Source organism: Chiloscyllium punctatum, chromosome 19 (assembly GCF_047496795.1).
Source record: "Chiloscyllium punctatum isolate Juve2018m chromosome 19, sChiPun1.3, whole genome shotgun sequence".
Classification (NCBI taxonomy): Eukaryota; Metazoa; Chordata; class Chondrichthyes; order Orectolobiformes; family Hemiscylliidae; genus Chiloscyllium; species Chiloscyllium punctatum.
Genome location: NC_092757.1, coordinates 40,023,005 through 40,046,537, shown reverse-complemented (window position 1 = coordinate 40,046,537; position 23,533 = coordinate 40,023,005).

The following is a 23,533-nucleotide window of genomic DNA, read 5'->3' as shown; positions in this document are numbered from 1 at the left end:
TCTGGTCAATGACCTCTCATCAGAGAAAATTATTGATTAATTCCAATAGTCGTTGTTCTTATTTAATGTTCACAGCATCTGGAGTATTTAGTTTTCAGTTTATAAATCTGCATAAACATACTCTTCAATTGGTTGTTGTAGGTTACTATTGAGAGATTAACACAGTTCTTATTGATCTTATAGATGCTGTGACTTGGAGGCTGGGATTTGTTTCCAGACCAGTTTGGAGAGAAATATAAATCATTTCTTTCTCTCTCACTCTGTTTGAGTGTTAGAATAAAAATATATCACCAGAACATGGGATCAGCATGAGACTGAACATTGTCTCTGTTTGAGCCTTTGGGAGTGATGACCCTTCTGTGTCTCTGTATCTCTGTCAGTGATAATGTGAGTGTGTGAGAGAGGGAACTACCCGCATTGTTACTTGTGTCTCAGCTGGAAGGTGGGAAGAAGAGCAGAAGGGAAGGGCAGGAGAGGCTGAAATGACAGAGTAACAATATTGACCAAAATGGTGCAAGGAACAGGGTGGAGGGTGCAGTGGGAAAAGAGAAAAAGCAGAAGATGGGGATGTAAATTAGAGGATCCTTACCAACTGTCATCTGAAAGGAATCAAAACAAAAGAAAACTGTGACAGTGATAACAAAGGGAGGTACTCTGCCATGTCCCCTTCACTGTTTACAGGATGCATGATTACTGTCAGATTCTGAATAAATTCTGTCGGTTTCTCATTGTTAACTCAAATATGGCCATTTACTCTCAGTTTTCAGGAAACGGACCTGGAGTCAAGTGACCAATTCATTGGTTTTACAGAAAGTCTGTTCCAACCCAGTTTCAGTGGGAGGACACAGGGAAATGTCCTTTGGCTGTTGGTGCAATGGGCCCGTCTTCTCAGGGCAATGTTACATCCCGAGAATTCTGTATTAACCAAAAACCCACTCTGTCTGTCACTGATGAGCATGACACTTTGTTGACATGACAAATCTCCGACATGAGCACTGGACGATATCGATATAGCTGGTTGTGAACAAAGAACAAAGAAGATTTACAGCCCAGGAACAGGCCCTTCAGCCCTCCAAGCCTGAGCTGATCCAAATCAACTGTCTAAACCTGTCGCCCAATTCCTAAGTATCCCTCTGCTTCCCATCTACTCATGCATCTGTCCAGATGCATCCCAAATTAATCTGCCGTATCTGCCTCTACTACCTCTGCTGGCAACGTGTTCCAGGCAGCTACCACCCTCTGTGTAAAGTACTTGCCGTGTGTATCCCCCTTAAACTTTTCACCTCTCATCTTGAAAGCATAACCTCTCGTTGATGAATCCTTCACCCTGGGAAAAAGCTTATCTCTATCCACCCTGTCTATACTCTTCATGATTTTGTAAACCTCAATCAGATTCCCCCCTCCATCTCCTTTTTTCAAATGAAAACAAACACAACCTATTCAACCTCTCTTCATAGTTCGCATCTTCTGGACCAGACAACATCCTCGTAAACCTTCTCTGCACCCTCTCCAAAGTGCCAAATCCTTTTGGTCATGTGGTGACCAGAACTATATGCAGTATTCCAAATATGGCCAAACGTAAGTCCTTTGCAACTGTAACATGATCTGCCAGCTCCTTTAGTCAATACCCCATCTGATGAAGGCCTTCTTGACCACTCTATCCACTTGTGTAGCAACCTTCAGGGTACAATGGACCTGAAGTCCCAGATCTCTCTGCTCGTTAACTTTCCCCAAGGCTCTTCAATTCATTGTATAATTCGCTCTAGAATCAGACTTCCCAAAATGCATCACCTCACATTTACCTGGATTGAACTCTATCTGCCATTTCTCCACCCAACTCTCCAGACTATCTGTACTCTCATGTATTCTCTGACAATCCCCTATGCTTTCTGCTACTCCACCAATCTTCGTGTCATCTGCAAACTTGCTGATCATACCAACAGTGACCTCTTCTAGATCATTTATGTATATCACAAACAACACTGATCCCTGTGGAACACCACTGATCACCTTTCTCCATTTCAAGAAACTCCCTTCAACTACTACTCTCTGTCTCCTGTTGCTCAACCAGTTCTTTATCCACCTTGCAAGAACATCCCACACATCATATGACTTCATTCTCTGTATTGATTTGCCATGAGGAACGTTATCAAATGCCTTACTAAAGTTCATGTGTATGACATCTACAGCCCTTCCTTCGTCTATAAACTTAGTCACTTCCTCAAAGAACTCTATTAAGTCGGTAAGGCACGATCTCCCCCACACAAAACCATGATGTCTATCACTGATAAGCGCATTCTTTTCTAAATATAAATAGATTCTATCCCTCAGTCCATTCTCCTACAAATTTCCCAACACTGACATCAGACTCACTCATCTGTAGTTACCCAGAATATCCCTAATAACCCTCTTGCACAGGGGGACAACATGAGCAACCCTCCAGTCCTCTGGCACCTCACCTGTGTTTAAGGATTCCACAACGATATCTGCCAGGGGCGCCAGCTATTTCCTCTCTCACCTCCCATCCAGTTCTGGGGATTTTAATAACCTCTAGCCGACCCAACACAACTTCCCAACTGATGGCAACGTGATCCAGACTAATCAAACATGTATCTCTAATCTCAAAATACATCATGTCCCTCTCCTCAGTGAATACTGATGTAAAGGACTCATTCAGAATCTCACCCATTCTCTCAGGTTTGACACTCAGCCTTCCTTCATTATCCTTTAGTGGACCAATCCTTTCTCTAGTTATTCGCTTGCTTCTTATTTAAGAATAAAATGCTTTGGGGTTCTCCTTAATTCTGCTCGTTAAAGCTATTTCATGACCCCTTTTAGCCCGCTTGATTCCTTGTTTAAGACTGGTCTTCCTCTCCCGAGATTCCTCCAGGGCCTGTTCTGTTCTTAGCTGCCTGGAGCTTATATACACATCCCTTTTCCTCTTGGCTAGTTGTACAATTTCTCCTGTCATCCACGGTTCATGAATCTTGCCCTTCCTATCCTTTGCCTTCAATGGGACATGCCTATCCTGCACTATCTTTAACCTCTCTTTGAAAGCCTCCCATATGTCAAATGTGGACTTCCCTTCAAATAGCTGTGTCCAATCCACATTCCCAGCTCCTGCCTAATTTTGATATAATTGGCTTTGGCCTAGTTTAGTACTCTTCCCTTCGGATCACTCTCATCTTTGTCTATAAGTATTCTAAAGCTTACAGAATTGTGGTCACTGTTCCCAAAGAAATCCCCCACTGTAACTCCCACCACCTGGCCTGGCTCATTCTCCAACACCAGGTGCAATACGGCCCCATCCCTCATCGGATTATTGAGGTACTGCTCTAGAAAACTCTCCTGGATGCGTTTTACAAGTTATGCCCCATCCAGACCTCTGACCATCGGTGTATCCCAGTCAATGTTGGGAAAATTAAAATCTCCCATCATCTCTACCCTTTGACAAAGGGTCAGTTAGACTCGAAACATCAGCTCTTTTCTCTCCTTACAGATGCTGCCAGAGCTGCTGAGATTTTCCAGCATTTTCTCTTTTGGTTTCAGATTCCAGCATCCACAGTAATTTGGTTTTATCATCTCTACCCTGTTGCGTCTACATCATTCCATAATCTGTTTACCTATTCATTCTTCTACCTCATGCTCACTGTTGGGAGGCCTGTAATACAGCCCCAACAACGTAACTGTGCCCTTCTTCTTTCTCAGCTCCACCCATAATGCCTCACTATTCAAGCCTTCCATGGTGCCCTCCTTCAGCAAAGCCATGCTATCATCCCTGACCGGCAATGCAACTCCTCTCCCCCTTTTATTTCCTTCCCTGTCCTGTCTGAAGCGTCTATATCCTATAGGGATAGTGAAGGGGCTGGAGGAGGATAAGGAGATAAGGAGGGTTTAGGTGCTGGAGGAGATGACAGAGATAACAAGGGATGTTGGAGCTGGAGGGGTTTACAGAGGTAGGGAGTGGAATAGAGGTTGGAGGCTGTTGGCGAGATATGGAATAATGTCAATAGTCAAGATGGCTTCTCATACAGGGAGGGATGTAACTGCTGGATGTTGTCACAGAAAGAGGAAGGGATGTTGGGGCTGGAACAGATAGGGATAGGTACAGATACAGTGTCTGGAAGATGTTACAAAGATAGGGATGAGTTTTGATGGATGGCGGAATTGACAGTGATAGGGAGTTTGTAGTTTCTCAAGGACATTAGAGAGATGAGGGGTGTATGGATGGAGCAGGTTTACAGATATAGGGAGGCTTGTTGTGGCTAAAGGAGATAACAGAGATGGGAGGGTTGTAGGTGCTCTAGGAGGTGACTGACCTAGGGAGGTGTGCAGGGCTGGAGCATGTTACAAAGGTAGGGAAGAGTTTAGGGGCTGGCAGAATTTACAGAGATAGGGAGGTTTATAGAGATTAATGGAAGTGACAGAGATGGAAGGATTCTAGGTGCTATAGGAGGTTACAGAGATAGGGAGGGGTGCTGGGGCTGAGGGACGTTATAGTGAGGGTTTCAGTAACTCCCTGTTTGATCACAGTGAGGCCTCTTGAACCGGAGAGGTCAAAGTGTGACCTCACCGTGTACATCACAGAGAGAGCTCAGACATCACAACTGGTTTATAAACTGGCTTCATCGGAGACATGAGGCTGCTCCAGGAAACACAGGGAAGGCGAGATCACTGCACTGACCGTGTCTCTGGCTGATCTGTCTGGGAGTGAATGTGATCAGCAAGAAGATCAAAACAGCTTCACAGACACCACATTGTGTTGTGTAAATCCCATTGACGAGGTGATCAGACAGAAGGTAGTGAGATTTGAAAAGTCCCTCAAAAAAATCTTTCTCTTGAACTAACTGAGGTTTTGGTGAGAATGGGGAATAAATTCTCAGAGACTTACTCTGAGGAATTTTAGAACTTAGTTAAACTGGTTAAAATATCCAGAATTGATTCTTAACATGGGTCAGAAACTTAAATTCCAAATATTATTCCTCTCCTCTGACCGAGCCAATCCTGACATCACTGGTGGAAATCACAGTGATAGGGAGGGATGCAGTTGCTGTGAGCTGTTACAGTGACAGGGAGCAGTGCATGGGCTGGAGGATGACACAGCATTAGGAAGAGTTGGAGGGAATGGAGGAAATAACAATGATAGGAAAGAGTATAGGGGCTGGAGCAAGTTCCAGAGATATCGAGAAGTGCAGGGTTGAGTGGAGGTTACAGAGAGAGAGAGAGAGCTGTATGGTCTGGAGGAGATAACAGAGATAGGGAGATGTGTAGCAGCTGCAGGAGTTTTCAGAGATAGGGAGCTTTGTAAGTGTTGGAGGAGGTAACAGAGACAGGGAGCTGTGTAGGGGCTGGAGGAGGCAACAGTGATAGGGAGGGCTGTAGAGGCTGGAGGGGCTGACGGAGATAGAGCACAGTGTAGGGGATGGAGGATGTTACAGCGATAGGGAGGGATGTCAGGGCTGGAGTAGATTACAGAGATAGGGAGGGTGTAGATCTGAAGGAGCTTATAGTACTAGGGAACAGTGTTGATGCTTGAAGTTACAGAGATATGCCGAGTGTATGTGCTTGAAAGGGCTCCGAGACAGGAAGGTGAGTTGGGGCTGGATGAAGTGATAGACAAATGGAAAGATTCTGGTTTTACAGAGATATGGAAGTCTGTAGGGGTTGGAGAAGGTTACTGAGCTTGGGACGAGTGGAGGTGCTGGAGGAGTTTAGAGAGTGGGGACATTCTGTCGGTCCATGGAGAATATTACAGACAAGGAGGAGAGTCGGGGCTGACAGAGATAGGGATGTATGTTGGGCTGGAGCTCATTACAGATCTGGGGAGGCAAGTAGATGCTGAAGGATATTATAGAGATAGTTGGAGGGATTGGAGGAGATTACAGAGATAGTAGTGTCGGGGCTGGAGGAAGTTACAGAGATATTGAGGGGTGTAGGGCCTGGAGTCATTTAGAGGCAAGGAGGGGTATAGGGGCTGGAGGAGTTTACATGCTGTTGGAGTTTATCAAATTGGGGGAGGGGTGGGGGGGTCATGGGGGCTCAGGGGGCTGGATTGCAGATTAATCCAGAACCTCAGCAAATGCTCTGGGACTCAGGTACAAATCCCATCACAGCAGCTGGTGAAATCTGAATTCATTAATAAAGATTTGGAATTAAGAATGTACTAAAGGCCATGAAACCATTGTTAATTGTTAGAAAAATCCATCTGGCTCACTGATCTCCTTTAAGAAAGGAAATCTACCATTCTCACCTAGTCTGGCCTACATGTGGCTCCACACTCACAGCAACACAATTGACTCTTAGCTACTCTCTAAAATAGCAAGTTGTATCAATGGCTAACAAGGTCTCAATGAAGAAATGAAACCACATGGATAACCTGGCATGGTCTTGGCACCAAAAAGACAATGCTAGAATCAGCCTTGTGGACCCTGCAAATCTCCCTGGGGCTTGTGCCAAAATTAGGAGTGTGGTCTCACAGACTTATCAAGTAAGTCTCTATCTCTCTCTGTCTCTCTCTGTGCCCGCCCTCCTCTCACTGTTTCTGTCTGTCCTTTTCTTTGTTTCCTCTCTCTTGACCTCGATGTAAGAACGTTTTACTTCATCTGTCTCTTCATCCTTGTGCCTGACTTTACCCTTTATCTCTTTCTCCCTCTTTCTCCAGCTGTCTCTCTCTCTCTCTCTCTCCAGCTGTCTGTATTTCTCTGCTTGTCTCTGTCTATTGTACACAGTGCCTGCCCAAAAATCATCTTGCACTGCCCCACAATGATGTGCTTTGCTGTTCTTGCACAGGCTCAACATTCCCTTCCCAAACAAATTACATCACCCTTCTCCAGTTTGAGTTCAATTTGTCACTTTTCTGCCCAACTGAGCACTTTGTAGAAGCATAGACTCCCGAAAGTGTGGAAGCTGGCCATTCGGCCCATCGGGTCCAGGCCGACCTTCCGAAAAGTATCAAGCCAGACCCACCTTCCTGCAATATCCCTGTAACCCGGCATTTCCCATGTCTAATCCATCGAGCCTGCACATTCCTGGGTACTCTGCTATAATCAGAGAGCTCTGTCACTATTGATCCTCTGATTGTATCCAACACCCTCAGTGCCACTCCCTGAATTGCAAGTTTGCATAAATTGTGCAATGTTGCTGAGTTACAAAGGTGGAGATCCTGCACAAATTCACAAAGAGCATACCCAGTTATATATCACATTGACCATCAGATCATGTTGTATTAAAATGTCTCAAGTTTTGACGAGAATTGAGAATCAAGAAGTTATTAATTAGATTTGTAGGTGCCGGTGTTGGACTGGGGTGTTCAAAGGTAAAAATCGCACAACACCAGGTTATAGTCCAACAGGTTTATTTGGAAGCACTAGCTTTTGGAGTGACACTCCAACAACCACCTGATGAAGGAGCAGTGGTCTGAAAGCTAGTGTTTCCAAATAAACCTGTTGGACCAAAATCTGGTATTGTGTGATTTTTACCTTATTGAGGTTCAAGATCATCCAAGTGATTTGGAAGTGCAGGTAGTGAACAATCAATCGGCAGTGAGTGTTCAGAAACAAGTTGGGGTGGTGGTGGCAATGAAATTGGAGAGGTTTTTAAGTGTTCTTTGTTACAGGTTTGAGCAGGGACACATATTGTACATCTGCCAATGTATCCGGAAATGATCATGTGACTACTACAGAGACAGGTAACAGGTGAATTCATGCTACAACTCAGCAATTGTCTTGAATGTTACATTTAAAGTTATTTAGAGCAGGGAAATTAGACGTTACCAAATTTCATGCATTTGTTGGTCCCCTCATACATGCCTAGGCCAAGTAAAATAGAGGTTAGATACAAAGCACGATCCCACAACACTTCCCAATAAAGCAATCCTACATCAGGTAGAGTATAGTCTGGTTACAGAATAAAAACCCCTGCACTATCACTATCAGACATTCCCAGGACAGGTACAGCCCAGGGTTGCATAAAGTGTCAGACTCTTCTGGTTTGAAATCTCCAACCTTCCCAAGGCAGGGACCTGCATTCAACTTTCCAAATGGCAAGCAGTGTATGTTTCTGAAGCAAAATGAAGCCTGTACACTGTGTCATTGAAGCAGTTACAATGTAGGGACAGGAAGGGATTGACAGAGCTCAAAGCTGTGATCTCACAGAGAGTGAACTTGGTGAATGATGGATTGGGTGAAAGAGGGAACGGAATACTCTTCTCCACTTTTCATTTGCTTTCATTGAGTAGCAATGCCAAGTGCTTGGTTCCTCATACAGTGCAGAGGAAGGAGATTTTTGGGACTAACTGGTAAGCCATTCAACATGTTATAACTGGTCAGTAACTTCAAAATAAGATTAGATAGCACTGCTGCAAGGAAATGGTAGACAAGCAGGAGGCGAGAAGAACACAGCAAACCAGGCAGCATCAGGAGGTGGGGAAGGCAATGTTTCGGGTGTAACCCTCCTTCAGGACTGGGGGTGGGTGTAAGGGGAGCTGCAGGTAAACAGGGTGGGGGGGGGAGCAGGGTGGTGAGGTGGGGATAGGTGAAGACAGGTCAAACTGTTTGGTCGCTGGGAGGAATGAATCCAATTGGTGGCTAGAAGGGAGAGGGGAGAGGCTGGGAATGGAGTCAGGGGAAGGGAAGGGAGGTTGTTTGAAATTGGAGAACTCAATGTTGAGTACTCAGGACTGCAGGCTGCCCAGGTGGAAGATGAAGTGTTGTTCCTCCAATTGGTAGTGGCAATGGAGGAGGCCGAGGATGGTCATATCAGAAAGGGAGTGGGAAGGGGAATTAAAATGGGCTGTGACTGGGAGGTCTGCTCGCCCTCTGTGGGCCTGGCCGAGATGCTCGGCAAACTGTTCACTAAGTTTATGTTTGGTCTCCCTGTTGTAGAGAAGACCACACCGGGAGCACCGGGTACAGTAAACTAGGTTGGAGGAGAGGCATGTGAACCTTTGTCTCACCAATGATGCAAAACCTACCAGCACACCACCCCCTTCACCTCCATCCAATGCCCCAAACAGTCCTGACAGGTGAGACAATTTCAAATAACCTCCTTTCCCATCCCCTGATTCCCTTCCTAGCCCCCCCCCTCCCTTCCATTCCTCTCATCGACCTTTCCTCCCAGCCACCAACCAGATTCACTCCTTCCATTGACCAACCAGGTCATACCCTCTACCTGTCTTCACCTATCCCCACCAACACCCTGCCCCTTACACCCCCTTTATCTGCAGCTCCCCACAAACCCACCCCCAGTCCTGAAGAAGAGTTACCCCCAAAATATTGCCTTCTCCACCTCCTGATGCTGCCTGGCTTGCTGTGTTCTTCCAGCCTCCTGCTTGTCTCCCTTGGAATTCAACATCTGCAGTTTTTTTTTTGTCTCTGAGCAAGGAAATGGTCAACCTGTGGAATGTGGGATTCTAGGAGGTTCGATATGTCAGAGATAAACATATCTCCTGGAAATGTCACAGTGTGCATAAACTGGAGCTCTGTTTTCCAGAATGGGAGGAACTGTGGGCCATCCACGGGGCTGAGGATGAGGGGAATACCACATTTATGGAGTTGGCTCCACCACAGTTTAGTGTGTATGGGTAAATAAGGAATGAGTGACAGCCAGGTATCTCAAGGGTCCCCTGAGATGATCGAGATCACACACCAGTTCCCTGCTTTGGAAACTTGTAATGGAAAGGATTCATCAGAGGAATGTAGACAGAGTCATGTCAGGAAGATAGGAACAGTGGGTACACCGTACTGATAATGGGCTCTTTAGTTCGGGGAACAGAGTGGAGTTTCTACAGTTATAAACATATCTTCAGCATGCGATGATAACCTCCCTGCTACCAGGGTCAAGGATATCACAGAACAGCTGCAGGAAATTCTGCTGCTGCAGGAGGATCAAATGACAGAGGTATTGCTCCATGTTGGTGACAAAGACCTCGGTGGGAATGTGGGGATGTGGTCCATGAAACAGATTTGAGGCAGCAAGGAATGAGTTTGAAAAGCAGGATGTGGAACACAGTATTCTCAGAATCACTGCCAGTCCCATGTGCTGATCAGAATTTGAGCAGAATAATTGGATGGTTGAACATGGGTCTGGAAAACGGGTTCAGAAGGTCAGGCAGCATGTTTCAAGGCATTAGGACCAGCTCTAGAGCAGGCTAGAACTCAACAAGATGGACAGTTTACATCTTGGTAGGACTGGAATGAACATCCATACAATTCCCCCAAATAGGTTTGTGAGTGCTGTTGGGGAGGTGATAATCGAGATGAGAAATGGCTTGGGAATGTAAGTGGCATCTTGGCTTCAAGGGAAGGCTGCATTCATATTCTGTCCCTCCCCGATCAGATTCTTGGTCATGTGCTGCGGGATCCTAAATTGCTCCCAATCATCAGGCTTACTATTGTTTCTGGAATTGTTATCCGCCATTTCATTTGACTTTCTGCAACAAAACCTGTAATTTTTTTTAAACCATCACACCAGCTGGTTACATTTACAGCATAGCAGAACATCGAACAATTTCATCTTGAGTTTATACAACAAGACTCACACAATCCGAAAAAGAAATGAAATCAGTGGAAGAACATGGAACATTTTGGATACACGAGTGAGAGTTTAAAATTGAGAATTTGGAGGACAATATGCCTGTGCTGGTTTTTGCAGTTACCGGATGATCAGGGAATATTGGGATTTGCTGGGATTTGCCAAGGCAGGATGGCGGAAGACACTTGGACAAAGTAAAGGTATGGAGTTTCTAATCTGGTCTCCAGCCGATATGGTGTGTGCTACAAAGGTCCAGATATAACAACGGAATACATTACTGTTTCACCAAATATGAACTGAGGTAGGGATATAGGAGCTGTTCTGCAGATGGAAACAATTCAATTCTTCATGATGATGTAAATATCATTTTGAATTTATCACACCCTTCAATATGAAGCCACAAGCAAACAGGGTTCATCCAGAGTCAGTTCACAGTGAGCTCCATGGAGACAGTGAGAGCCACCAAATGTGTTCATGATGAGATGTTGCCTCATTTGCCATATCCGACCCCATTCCCAAGTTTCGGATCACATCTGCCACCAAGCCCTCTAATTGGGCCTTGGAGTTTCCCAACGACTTTCCCAAAGATTGTGTAAAGAAATGAATAATGAAATGGAGTGAGATCAGTCTCAGGGCCGGGCAGACAGTGTGGAAATGGGCAAAGTAAATTATCAAAAAAAATATATTTGCAATAAAAAGACAGACTTTTTTTCTGTTTACACATCACATTATTTAGTCTTTATAACAGGAACTTTTCTTTCACTTTTTCCAGATGTATATATCAGAGACTTCAGTGCGGAAGAATATTTAATTCCTTTTTTGTTTTGGCTTTTGTTCCTCCCCTTCCTACGAATTGTTGCTCATTACTAACAGGACTTTACACTGGATTTTCACCTCCAGGCTCTTTCATTTTGCTCCTCAGATGGAGTCATTCCTTGTCCATGAGGAAAGGAGTGTTATCATGTTGCTGCTCCTCCTTCTCCTTTCAGTCCATTCCTCACGTGGACTCCTCGTTCCATTATCTGCTGCATCCAATGTTGACTCTCAGCTACGTGGATCTATTCATCAATTGAATTATTTTTATAAGGGGATATTTCAATGTATACTTTAACCGGTCTCTGAAACTATTCTGCATCACCACATAAATAAATGTGGTGTTAAAAATGTTTCAATATATCGATAACTCAGCCAATGAGCATCATTATAATATCTGTAGGTGGTGTAACAGTACCACGGAACATTGTTAATGATCCTTCCGGCTTCAAATCGAAAATAGTTGGGAATATTCTTTAAAGAAAGGAAAATGCAGATTGTTGCTAGAACCCTCATTGCAGTTTTCTCTGTGCAATACTGAGGTTTCATCTGATGACTACAAATGGCAACAAATCGATCAAAAGAAAAAGCGACAGTGAACCAGACAGAACAATCAATGGTCAAGCGGCTCAGGGCATAGATGGCTCTACAAATAGGAGTGATGTCCAGGAAACACCGTGGATAATAATAGTAGGTAAACTTATGAAGCATGATATCAAAAGTAACATACAGTAGATCAGACACTGCCATGGTTACCAGATAACGGGTGGTGCATGTCGAAAGACCACACTTGCCCCCAGACAAGAATAGAATTGCTGTTAGACTAACTGTAAGAGAGAGAGAAAAAAAAAGACAAAGTTACTGATCAAATATTCTCTATGCATGATGGATTTTAGCACAAACATATTTGTTGTTCTGTGTCTTATCATCAGAATCACTATAGTAATACCTCTCAAATGAATCAATTGCACTTTTAGAGACACAATCACATGATTAATCACATGATTAGCAAATTACTCCCAGAAAGACAAAATGTAATCAGTATTTTTTGGGGAAGGCAGACGTTGTTTCTTCTCCTTTATAGGTTACTGTGACTGGCAGGAGTTTCCCATAAGACCACAACATCCCCAAGAAGACACCTGGGATCAAGAAAATAAAGAATAGGAGACACCTGACATGGTCATTGACTGCAAAATGTTTGCATTCAGCTTTGGAAGTTTCCGCAGCTCAGACTGCCTCCAGAATTGGATGTCCACGCTATATGACAGATAGTGCAGGATATTGAATCACTCCACAGTGTCCAGGAATGGATGCCCTCCACAATATGGACAGATGAAAGATTGGACATTGAGTCACTCCCTCATGCACAGGACTGAACATACTGACAATCTGAATTATGAAGGTATTCAGCAGTGAATCCAACCATCATGTCCCAGGTTAGATAGCATCATATACAAGATTTTGTTTTTATCTGTATAGTGTGGAAACAAGCTCTTTAGCCCAACAAGTCTGCACCAACTCTCTGAAGAGCATCCCACTCAAACACGTGCCTACCCAATCCCAGTAACCGTGTGTTTCCCATGCCAATCCACCGACCCTGCACATTTTTGGACTGTGTATGGAGACCAGAGCACCCAGAACAGACTGAGAGAAAATATATAAATGGCACACAGTCACCAGAGGCTGGGATTGAAGCTGGCTTCCTGGTGCTAAGAGACAGCAGTGCTAACCACTGAGCAACCATGCCATCCAGCTTCCAATATTTGTGATGGAATTCCCCCACATGTTCAAGCCTGTAAACTGTAGTCTTCACATAAATAAAATCTGAATCCATGCAGCATCATTCATTGCATCTTTAGAAATCAGACACTTTATGTGGGATTAAGCAAAGCTTCTTGCCTGATATCTAGGCTCACGCTCCAAAACTCCTCTCCTAGGCTCTCTCCTTGTGAATGGAGATCCTCCTCCCAGATTTGGAGCACAAACTAGGGCTAGGAATCTTCACAGTTTAACCAGCACTCTCTGTGGAGATCACCAGAATTGCACCACAACTTGTTCGAGGAGACCAAACACAGAATAGCCTTTATTGTCACATAAACTCAATGAGTACAGTGAGGAGTTTATACCTCACCAATTACAGTGCCAACTGAGGTACAAAAGTAAAAGTTCAGGACAGCAGACCACGCTGGCAGCTAGTTTTCAGTCCACGACAATGACACACCATGCCAAGAAGCCGCTATGCAAGGAGGCTGTTACACCAGACTAGGACATTGCCATGTCACCCCGGGAGGCTGCTGCACCAGGCAGGGAGGTCACTGTGCTGTAAGACCACTGTACCAGGTCAGGAGGTTGCCACACTGGGAGGTCACTGCGCCAAGAATACAGGATGGCAGGTATTAGGCTGGGATAGAGGTGTTAGGCTGGGAGGCCCCTACAACAGGCCAGGAGGATACCATGCCTCACCGGAATGCTGCTATGGGAAGCGAGAAGGCTGCCACAAATTGCCAGGAATCTGTTGTGCCAGGCCAGGAGACCGTGAGCGGAGGCTGCTGTGCCAGGCCAGGTGTCGTCACCAGCGGCTGGGAATCATCTCTGCAGGCAAAACATCGTCACTTCCCAGAGGCCAGGAGTCATCACCAGCGGTCGGGAATCATCTCTGCAGGCAAGGAATCATTGCTCACCAGCGGCCAGGAAGAAAAGGAGCAGGAAAAGAGAAAGAAGAACACGTGGAGCGGATGAGTTCTGGCTGGAACATCCTACTCTGCTGCCTTCTTGGAGCTTGGTATCAGGGACTCCTGCTGTGGATCCAGTCCAGTGTCAAAGATTAGGGGAGATGATGGGGTTTTGGTCTTGTGAAACAATGATTTCAGAGATCAAGGGGAGCTGGGTTCGATATCCACAACAGCAGATGGTGAATTCTATACAAATCTAGACTTAACAGGTGACCACTAAATTGTTATCAGCTGTCAGGAAAAAGAATCCCATCTCCTTCACAAATGTCTTTCAGAGGAGGGAAGCTTTCATTCTAACATGGTCTGGGCCACATGGGACTACAGTGTGTTGGAAATATGCCTTTAAGAGGGATTTATTTTGTCCTGTTCTCTTGAAGAGAGCTATTGTCAACTATTGGTGAGGAGTCTGCTCCATGGAAAGCAGGTTAAATAGCTTTGTTATTTTTGAATTTTACATGAAAAATACCTGAGTGGATGGAGTTAGGCTCACAAACTCCCAGGGTTTTAGTTTCTGCTATCTGTTGTTGAACTTTGTGTTTTGGAGTTGAAACTGGTCAATACAGTTCTCTCTCTGCTGCTACAGAAAATCTTGAGGACTCTCTCAGTTGTTGAAAGGGTTCTTTCAGTATTTTATTCTGCCGCCTTAGAATGAGAAGACCGCAATGAGAATCACATTATTTTGTTGAATTTGCTTTCGCCAAGGGTGTGTTTATGGATGAGGTTAAAATACAAATTACTTTGTCTCTGGTCAATAATATAGAATAAAATGTATCTGCAAATACAATGCTGCAAATGCAAATTCACCTCATTGACATGTGTGTGTGCGTGCATGTGAGAAGGAGAGAGAGAGAGAGCATGTGTTGGGGCGGTGGGGGAGAGGGACAGAGTGTGAGTGTGTGCATGTTTAGTGGAGTGTGTATAGGTGGAGTGGTCAATAGCCACATTTGATACCCAGAGGATGGCCTCAACTGGGATCTGGGGTTTAAGTCACACTACAGTTGACTCCACTAGACTATACACACACACATATATATGCTCATACACTCACATTGACTCTTTCACATACATATTCTCTCTCTCAGCCACTCACATACACAAGCCCCACAAGCACACCCTCTCACAGGCGTATACTCCATCACACTCACACTTTACCAAGCACACAGTCTCGCTCGCACGCACACACACACTCCTCTCCCTCACATGTACACACACAGACATTTAAGTCAATGGGCTGAATTTGCATTGGCAGAATTGTATTTGTAGATACGATCTATTTTGCTCAGAAAGCACACAATCTGCAGGCAGTGAATGCAGGCAGTCAATCTATGTAACATTTTATAAATTCCTACATTGGAACTAGAACCAGTCTGACTCAAGGATGGAATACATACAGTCTCTCACCTCACACGTTTAATGCATTATCTGAGCAGGAATGTAACTTTTTAAAATAAAACCTTAAGTTATCTCGGGAATATGACTTGAAAGAAATTCTGGGATTTACATATTAATGAATTAAAACCCGCAACCTATTCTAAAAGAAAGACTTAACAGCAATCTAGATTTCTTCAGTATATTGTATCAGTTGCATGACACTATGATCTTGTGCTCTCAATTCTGTGTCTTATGAACCTGCCCCATGAGCTACCTGACGAAGGAGTAGTGCTCCGAAAGCTACTACAGGTACACAATCCTTTATCCGAATCCTTGGGACCAGTTGGTTTTTGGAATTCGGAAGTTTTCGCATTTCAGAATAAGTGACAGTTTAATGGTGATTTTTAAAAAAAATTGTACCAAACAGCAGACTCATTGGTGAGTACTACAGGCCCTGAGACAGAATTGCTGGGTGCTGGGTCAGGCCCCCACGTCACATCTGATGTGGGTCGAGTGGGTATGGAGTTGGGTTAACTGTTTGCACGCCAAACAACCTTATAAATGAGAAAAAACTTCACAAAAGGAACTTCAGATTTGGGAGCTTTTCGGATTTCAGGATTTTGAATAAAGGATTGACTGCCTGTATTTCCAAATAAACCTGTTGAACTATAACTTGGTGTTCGATGATGTGATTAAGATCTGATTAAGGAACAGATATTCTGTAAATACAAGTCAAACAGTCCTGAGTTTGTCACACTTTAGAGTTAACACTTGCTTCTTTGGAAGATCAGCAGCTGGGAATAAAAAATGGGCAATGTGTGACAGTCTGGAGACCCGGTCGAGTCAGAATATTTGTCATTACCATACAAAAAGAAGAGAAATGCCCACAACTTGAGAAATTGGATTTGTGAGCTCTGTTAGTGACATTAAATGTGGTGGGCAGGATCGAGTTGTAAAGTCTTAAGTCAAATGTCTCATTCATGATTTTCTCTACTTAATGGCCTAGATACTGCATTCTGTACTGTTAATTCTCTGTAATGCTCTTAAACTCAATTATTAATCAGAGTCATAATATTGCAGATACTAAAGTCAGTTATTTGTTGAAACAAACACTTTTATTCCAAATATTTTTTTTTATTCCTGTATGTCCATCCTCCTATTCACCTGTCCACTCTACCCCTCCCCATGAACCAATCACGATTACCTCCTATCTGCATCCACCTAACACCATCCTACCTGCCCTTCCCCCAGCCCTACCCCCCTCCCTCTATTTATTTCTTTGCTCCCCTGCCGTCCCCTGCCCTGATGAAGGATCCCAGCCCCAAACATCATCGACTTCCCTGCTCCTCCAATGCAGACTTCTCCAGCTCCACATTGTTGACTTATATTTGTTTATCTCCAACAGATCATTTAACTTTGGAAACTTTGGACCAAACATATTCACCCAACTGAGAAGATTTTCCCACATGCAATCCATCATATTTCCAAGCTAGATTCACAGATCCATTTGTGAACAGATCAGAAATGAGAAATAAAATACAAATAAATCATCACATGGTTTCAATCAAGTTATCATCCTATTTCCCACTGCGGTCAGATATTCCATTGCATTCAATTCCTCACAAACAATTAAAGTTTGTAGTCTGGGTTACTCCTCCCTGTGCAAAACTACAGGGGTAAGTTGTTCCCCTCCAGTCAGTAACCCCTACTCAGTGTAATTTTACTCTGAGAGATTCTCCCAGTAACACTTGGACACTGGGGTTGGTTGTTCCCCTTTGGCTGGGAACCCACACTCGGTCAAATTCTAACTGAAAGATGCTGACTGAATCACATTGCCACTGGAACCTGGTATTCCTATTGACCCACATGTAATACAGTTCCACAGTTAAAGACGTTCCCTGTAAGACTTGCAATTGAGGTCACTGGTATTCTGCTATTAGTGCTCCCCATTTACTCCAATGCTGCATTTACAGATACCCATAGAAAAGCAAGAATACTGGCTCAGAAGTTCATACCTGTGCAGTTACCCCATTCTGTACAATTCTACAATGACACATCCTCCCAGCAACATGAGGGTCCAGCCTGAGGTTTGTGATCCCCATTCAGTACAATTCCATGATCCGGAATACCTTCACTCAGAGTGATTCCTGGAGATCTGGATCAACAGTACACAACATTCCAATCAATCTCTGGATAATGCAGAGTCTCTGTGAGCTACAGATAGAGTTTCTTTCCTCAGCTGAGGAATTACACCACAGAGTAAGTTTGGAAATGTTAACTGCAGACGTTGATCTCACACCATGGAAACTCGCATTAACCCAGTGATCTGTCCCCACCAATATCATGACCCCATACATCCACGGACTGATAAAAACCCACAAGATGGTCAAAGCCATCTCTGCTGACCCTCACTTTTCACTCCATAATAACCTGCTGAACCCACCCATTGCCCTGTTGTATCTGGGCTCCCATTTGGAGTGAGCTGCCTGAACAAGATCCACCAACACAATCCCTTTCCATCAAGGAATGGGAAACACCAGGTGTCACTGTGAGGTGGGTTGTTACAAAACCCATCTGACCGATAGCAGGCTGTGAACTACCACAGAAAGAGGGTGGTCTTCCGAAACCCTTTCTAGACCAGGCAGGGCTGGTGCTCAGCCAAACTCCATCAATATGGCCTCAGTGTAAACCCATTCTGCACAGTATAGGGAAACACACAATGCTGAACATTACTGAGGAAACTCCAAACTGACAAACTATTCACCTAAAACACAATAAGTAAGGACACTACTGTCTGACATCAGGATTTGCTTTGCTAAATGGAAATATAACAATTATCAGTCGTAAGTAGAAATAACTATGTTTCAATGCAGCGACTTATGCAACTTAAAATTATAACAAAGCCTACCAGGAACACCAACAATGGCAAGGGTGGTGTAGTATACTGTAGCGATCCTCAGTCTTAGAAAATACATTCTGTTGTTTGTGAAACCACCTCCCCCTTCCTGCTGCTGGCAATCTGTCCAAATTGGAGAATCCTCTCAGAATTGGAGATGAGACATTTCCAGAGACTTTATTTTATATTGTGTTGCATCTCCACTGGGAAACTGTGATTACACCTTCAGGCTTTTTTATAATTTTGAACAATAGCTTTACTTTAATGATGTGATGTCATTGAGATTTAATCTGTAATTGAATACCCCAAAGACTGCACTAATCTGATCCTGGTCTCAACCGTTAATTCCAACTTGTCTTCAAACAACAATACTGAAATTATTTCAAGCACTATTAGCCACATCAATATCTCAATACCTTTTGATATCCTTTTCAGTGATGACCTTCACCCTGCTGAGGCTATTCAGACATTCAATACCTCATGTTGGAGAGCTCCTTGAAAGCTGTTCGACTACACGCTGTTATCCCCCAGCTTTCCTTGTTCATTCAGTTTTATAATTCATTTGGGAAATTCTATCTTGCCTAATACTGTCAAAATTTGCCTTCCTGAACTTTGAGATCAGGTTTATCCTTTTCCATCACGACTTTAAAACTACAAAGGACAAAGACAAAGAAAATTACAGCACAGGAACAGGCCCTTCGGCCCTCCAAGCCTGCGCCGATCCAGATCCTCTATCTAAACCTGTCGCCTATTTTCTAAGGATCTGTATCCCTCTGCTCCCTGCCCATTCATGTATCTGTCTAGATACATCTTAAATGATGTTATTGTGCCCACCTCTCCCACCTTCACTGGCAACTCTTTCCAGGCATCAACCATCCTCTGCATAAATAACTTTCCACGCATACCTCCCTTAAACATTTCCCCTCTTACCTTGAACTCATTACCCCTGGTAACTGAGACCCCCACTCTTGGAAAAAGCTTCTTGCTGTTCACCCTATCGATACCTTTCATGATTTTGTAGACCTCAATCAGGTAACCCCTCAACCTCCATCTTTCTAATGAAAATAATCCTAATCTACTCAACCTTCCTTCATCGCGAGTGCCTTCCATACCAGGCAACACCCTGGTGAACCTCCTTATCACACTCTCCAAACCATCTACATGCTTTTGGTAATGTGGCAACCAGAACTGTATGCAGCATTCCAAATGTGGCTGAACCAAAGTCTTATAGAACTGTAACATGACTTGCCAATTCTTGTACTCAATACGCCGTCCAATAAAGGAAAGCATGCCGTATGCCTTCTTGACCACTCCATAGACCTGCATTGCCACCTCCAGTGTACAATGGACCTGAACACCCTGATCTCTCTGCACATCAATTTTCCCCATGGCTTTTCCATTCACTGTATAGTTCACTCTAGAATTGGATTTTCTAAAATGCATCACCTCGGATTTTCCCAGATTGAACTCCATCTGTCACTTCTCTGCCCAACTGTCCAATCTATCTATATTCTGCTGCATTCTCTAACAGTCCCCTTCACTATCTGATACTTCACCAATCTTAGTGTCATCTGCAAACTTGCTAATCAGACAATCCATACCTTTCTCCAGACCATTTATGTAAATCACAAACAATAGTGGTCCCAATACCGATCCCTGTGGAACACCACTGACCACAGTTCTCCATTTTGAGAAACTTCCTTCCACCACTACTCCATCTCCTGCTGCCCAGCCAATTCTCTATCCATCTAGTTTACACACCCTGGACTCCATGTGACCTACCATTGGGAACCTTACCAAACGTCTGACTGAAGTCCATGTATATGATATCTACAGCCCTTTCCTCATCAATCAACTTTGTGACTTTCTCAAGGAATGCTATTAAGTTGGTAAGGCATGACTTTCCCTACAAAAAGACATGTTGCCTATCACTGACAAACCAATTTTCTTCCAAATGGGTACATATCTTATCCCTCAGTATCTTCTCCAGCAGCTTCCCAATCACTGATGTCAGGCTCTTTGGTCTATAATTACGTGGATAATCCCTGCTACCCTTATTAAACAAGGGGACAACATTTGCAATTCTCCAGTTGTCTGGGACCTCACCCATGTTCAAGGATGCTGCTGTTAAGGCCCCAGTTATTTCCTCTCTCACTTCCCTCAGTAACCTGGGATAGATCCCATCCAGACCTGGGGACTTGTCCACCTTAATTCCTTTTCGAATATCCAACACTTGCTCCCTCCTTATGCCAACTTGACGGGGAGTAATCAAGCATCTATTCCTAACCTCAACATCTGTCATGTCCCTCTCCTTGGTGAATACTGATGCAAAGTACTCATAAAGTCATAGAGATGTACAGCATGGAAACAGACCCTTCAGTCCAACCCATCCATGCCGACCAGATATCCCAATCCAATCTAGTCCCACCTGCCAGCACCCGGCCCATATCTCTCCAAACCCTTTCTGTTCGTATACCCATCCAAATGCCTCTTAAATGTTGCAATTGTAACAGCCTCCACCACTTCGGCTGGCAGCTCATTCCACACATGTACCACCCTCAGTGTGAAAAAATTACCCCTTAGGTCTCTTTTATATCTTTCCCCTCTCACCCTAAACGTATGGTCTCTAGTTCTGGACTCTCCGACCCCAGGGAAAAGAGTTTGTCTATTTATCCTATCCATGCCCCTCATAATTTTGTAAATCTCTATAAGGTCTCCCCTCAGCCTCCGATGCTCCAGGGAAAACAGCCCCAGCCTGTTCAGCCTCTCCCTCTAGCTCAGATCCTCCAACCCTGGCAACATCCTTGTAAATCTTTTCTGAACCCTTTCAAGTTTCACAACATCTTTCCAATAGGAAGGAGACCAGAATCGCACGCAATATTCCAACAACGGTCTAACCAATGTCCTGTGCAGCCGAAACATGACCTCCCAACTGTACTCGATACTCTGACCAATAAAGGAAAGCATACCAAACGCCTTCTTCACGATCCAATCTACCTGCGACTCCACTTTCAAGGAGCTATGAACCTGCACTCCAAGGTCTCTTTGTTCAGAAACACTCCCTAGGACCTTACCATTAAGTGTATATGTCCTGCTGAAATTTGCTTTCCCAAAATGGAGCGCCTCGCATTTTTCTGAATTAAACTCCACCTGCCACTTCTCAGCCCATTGGCCCATCTGGTCCAGATCCTGTTGTAATCTAAGGTAACCCTCTTTACTGTCCACTACACCTCCAATTTTGGTGTCATCTGCAAACTGTACCTCTAATGTTCGCATCCAAATCATTTATGGAAATGACAAAAAGTAGAGGGCCCAGCACCGATCCTTGTGGCCCTCCACTGGCCACAGGCCTCCAGTCTGAAAAGCAACCCTCCACCACTACCCTCTGTCTTTACCTTTGAGCCAGTTCTGTATCCAAATGGCTAGTTTTCCCTGTATTCCATGTGATCTAACCTTGCTAATCAGTCTCCCATGGGGAACCTTGTCGAACGCCTTACTGAAGTCCATATAGATCACATCTACTGCTCTGCCCTCATCAATCTTCTTTGTTACTTCTTCAAAAAACTCAATCAAGTTGGAGAGACATGACTTTCCATGCACAAAGCCATGTTGACAATCCCGAATCAGTCCTTGCCTTTCCAAATACATGTACATCCTGTCCCTCAGGATTCCCTCCAACAACCTGCCCACCACTGAGGTCAGGCTCACTGCTCTATAGTTCCCTGGCTTGTCTTTACCATCCTTCTTAAACAGTGGCACCACGTTTGCCAACCTACAGTCTTCCGGCACCTCACCTGTGACTATCGATGATACAAATATCTCAGCAAGAGACCAAGTAATCACTTCTCTAGCTTTCCACAGAGTTCTCGTGTACACCTGATCAAGTCCTTGGGATTTATCCACTTTTAACCATTTCAAGACATCCAGCAATTCCTCCTCTGTAATCTGGACATTTTGCAAGATGTCACCATCTATTTCCCTACAGTTTATGTCTTCCATATCTTTTTCCACAGTAAATACTGGTGCAAAATATTCATTTAGTATCTCCCCCATTTTCTGTGGCTCCACACAAAGGCCGCTTTGCTGATCTTTGAGGGGCCCTATTCTCTTCCTAGTTACCCTTTTGTCCTTAATATATTTGTAAAAACCCTTTGGATTCTCCTTAATTCTATTTGCCAAAGCTATCTCATGTCCCTTTTTGCCCTCCTGATTTCCCTTTTAAGTATACTCCTACTTCCTTTATACTCTTCTAAGGATTCACTCGATCTATCCTGTCTATACCTGACATATGCTTCCTTCTTTTTCTGAAACCAAACCCTCAATTTCTTTAGTCATCCAGCATTCCCTATACCTACCAGCCTTCCCTTTCACCCTGACAGGAATATATTTTCTCTGGAAACTTGTTATCTCATTTCTGAAGGCTTCCCATTTTCCAGCCGTCCCTTTACCTGTGAACATTTGTCTCCAATCAGCTTTCGAAAGTTCTTGCCTAATACCATCAAAATTGGCCTTTCTCCAATTTAGAACTTCAACTTTAAGATCTGGTCTATTCTTTTCCACCACTATTTTAAAACTAATAAAATTATGGTCGCTGTCCCCAAAGTGCTCCCCCACTGACACCTCAGTCACCTGCCCTGTCTTATTTCCCAAGAGAAGGTCAAGTTTTGCACCTTCTCTAGTCGGTGCATCTACATACTGAATCAGAAAATTGCCTTGTACGCACTTAAGAAATTCCTCTCCATCTAAACCTTTAACACTATGGCAGTTCCAGTTGATGTTTGGAAAGTTAAAATCCCCTACCATAACCATCCTATTATTCTTACAGATAGCTGAGATCTCTTTACAAGTTTGATTCTCAATTTCCCTCTGACTATTAGGGGGTCTATAATACAATCCCAATAAGGTGATCATCCCTTTCTTATTTCTCAGTTCCACCCAAATAACTCCCCTGGATGTATTTCTGGGAATATCCTCCCTCAGCACAGCTCTAATGCTATCCCTTATCAAATATCCCTCTCCCCCTCTTCTCTTGCCTCCCTTTCTACCCTTCCTGTAGCATTTGCATCCTGGAACATTCAGCTGCCAGTCCTGCCCATTGCTGAGCCATGTTTCTGTAATTGCTATGATATCCCAGTCCCTTGTTCCTAACCATGCCCTGAGTTCATCTGCCTTCCCTATTAGGCCCCTTGCA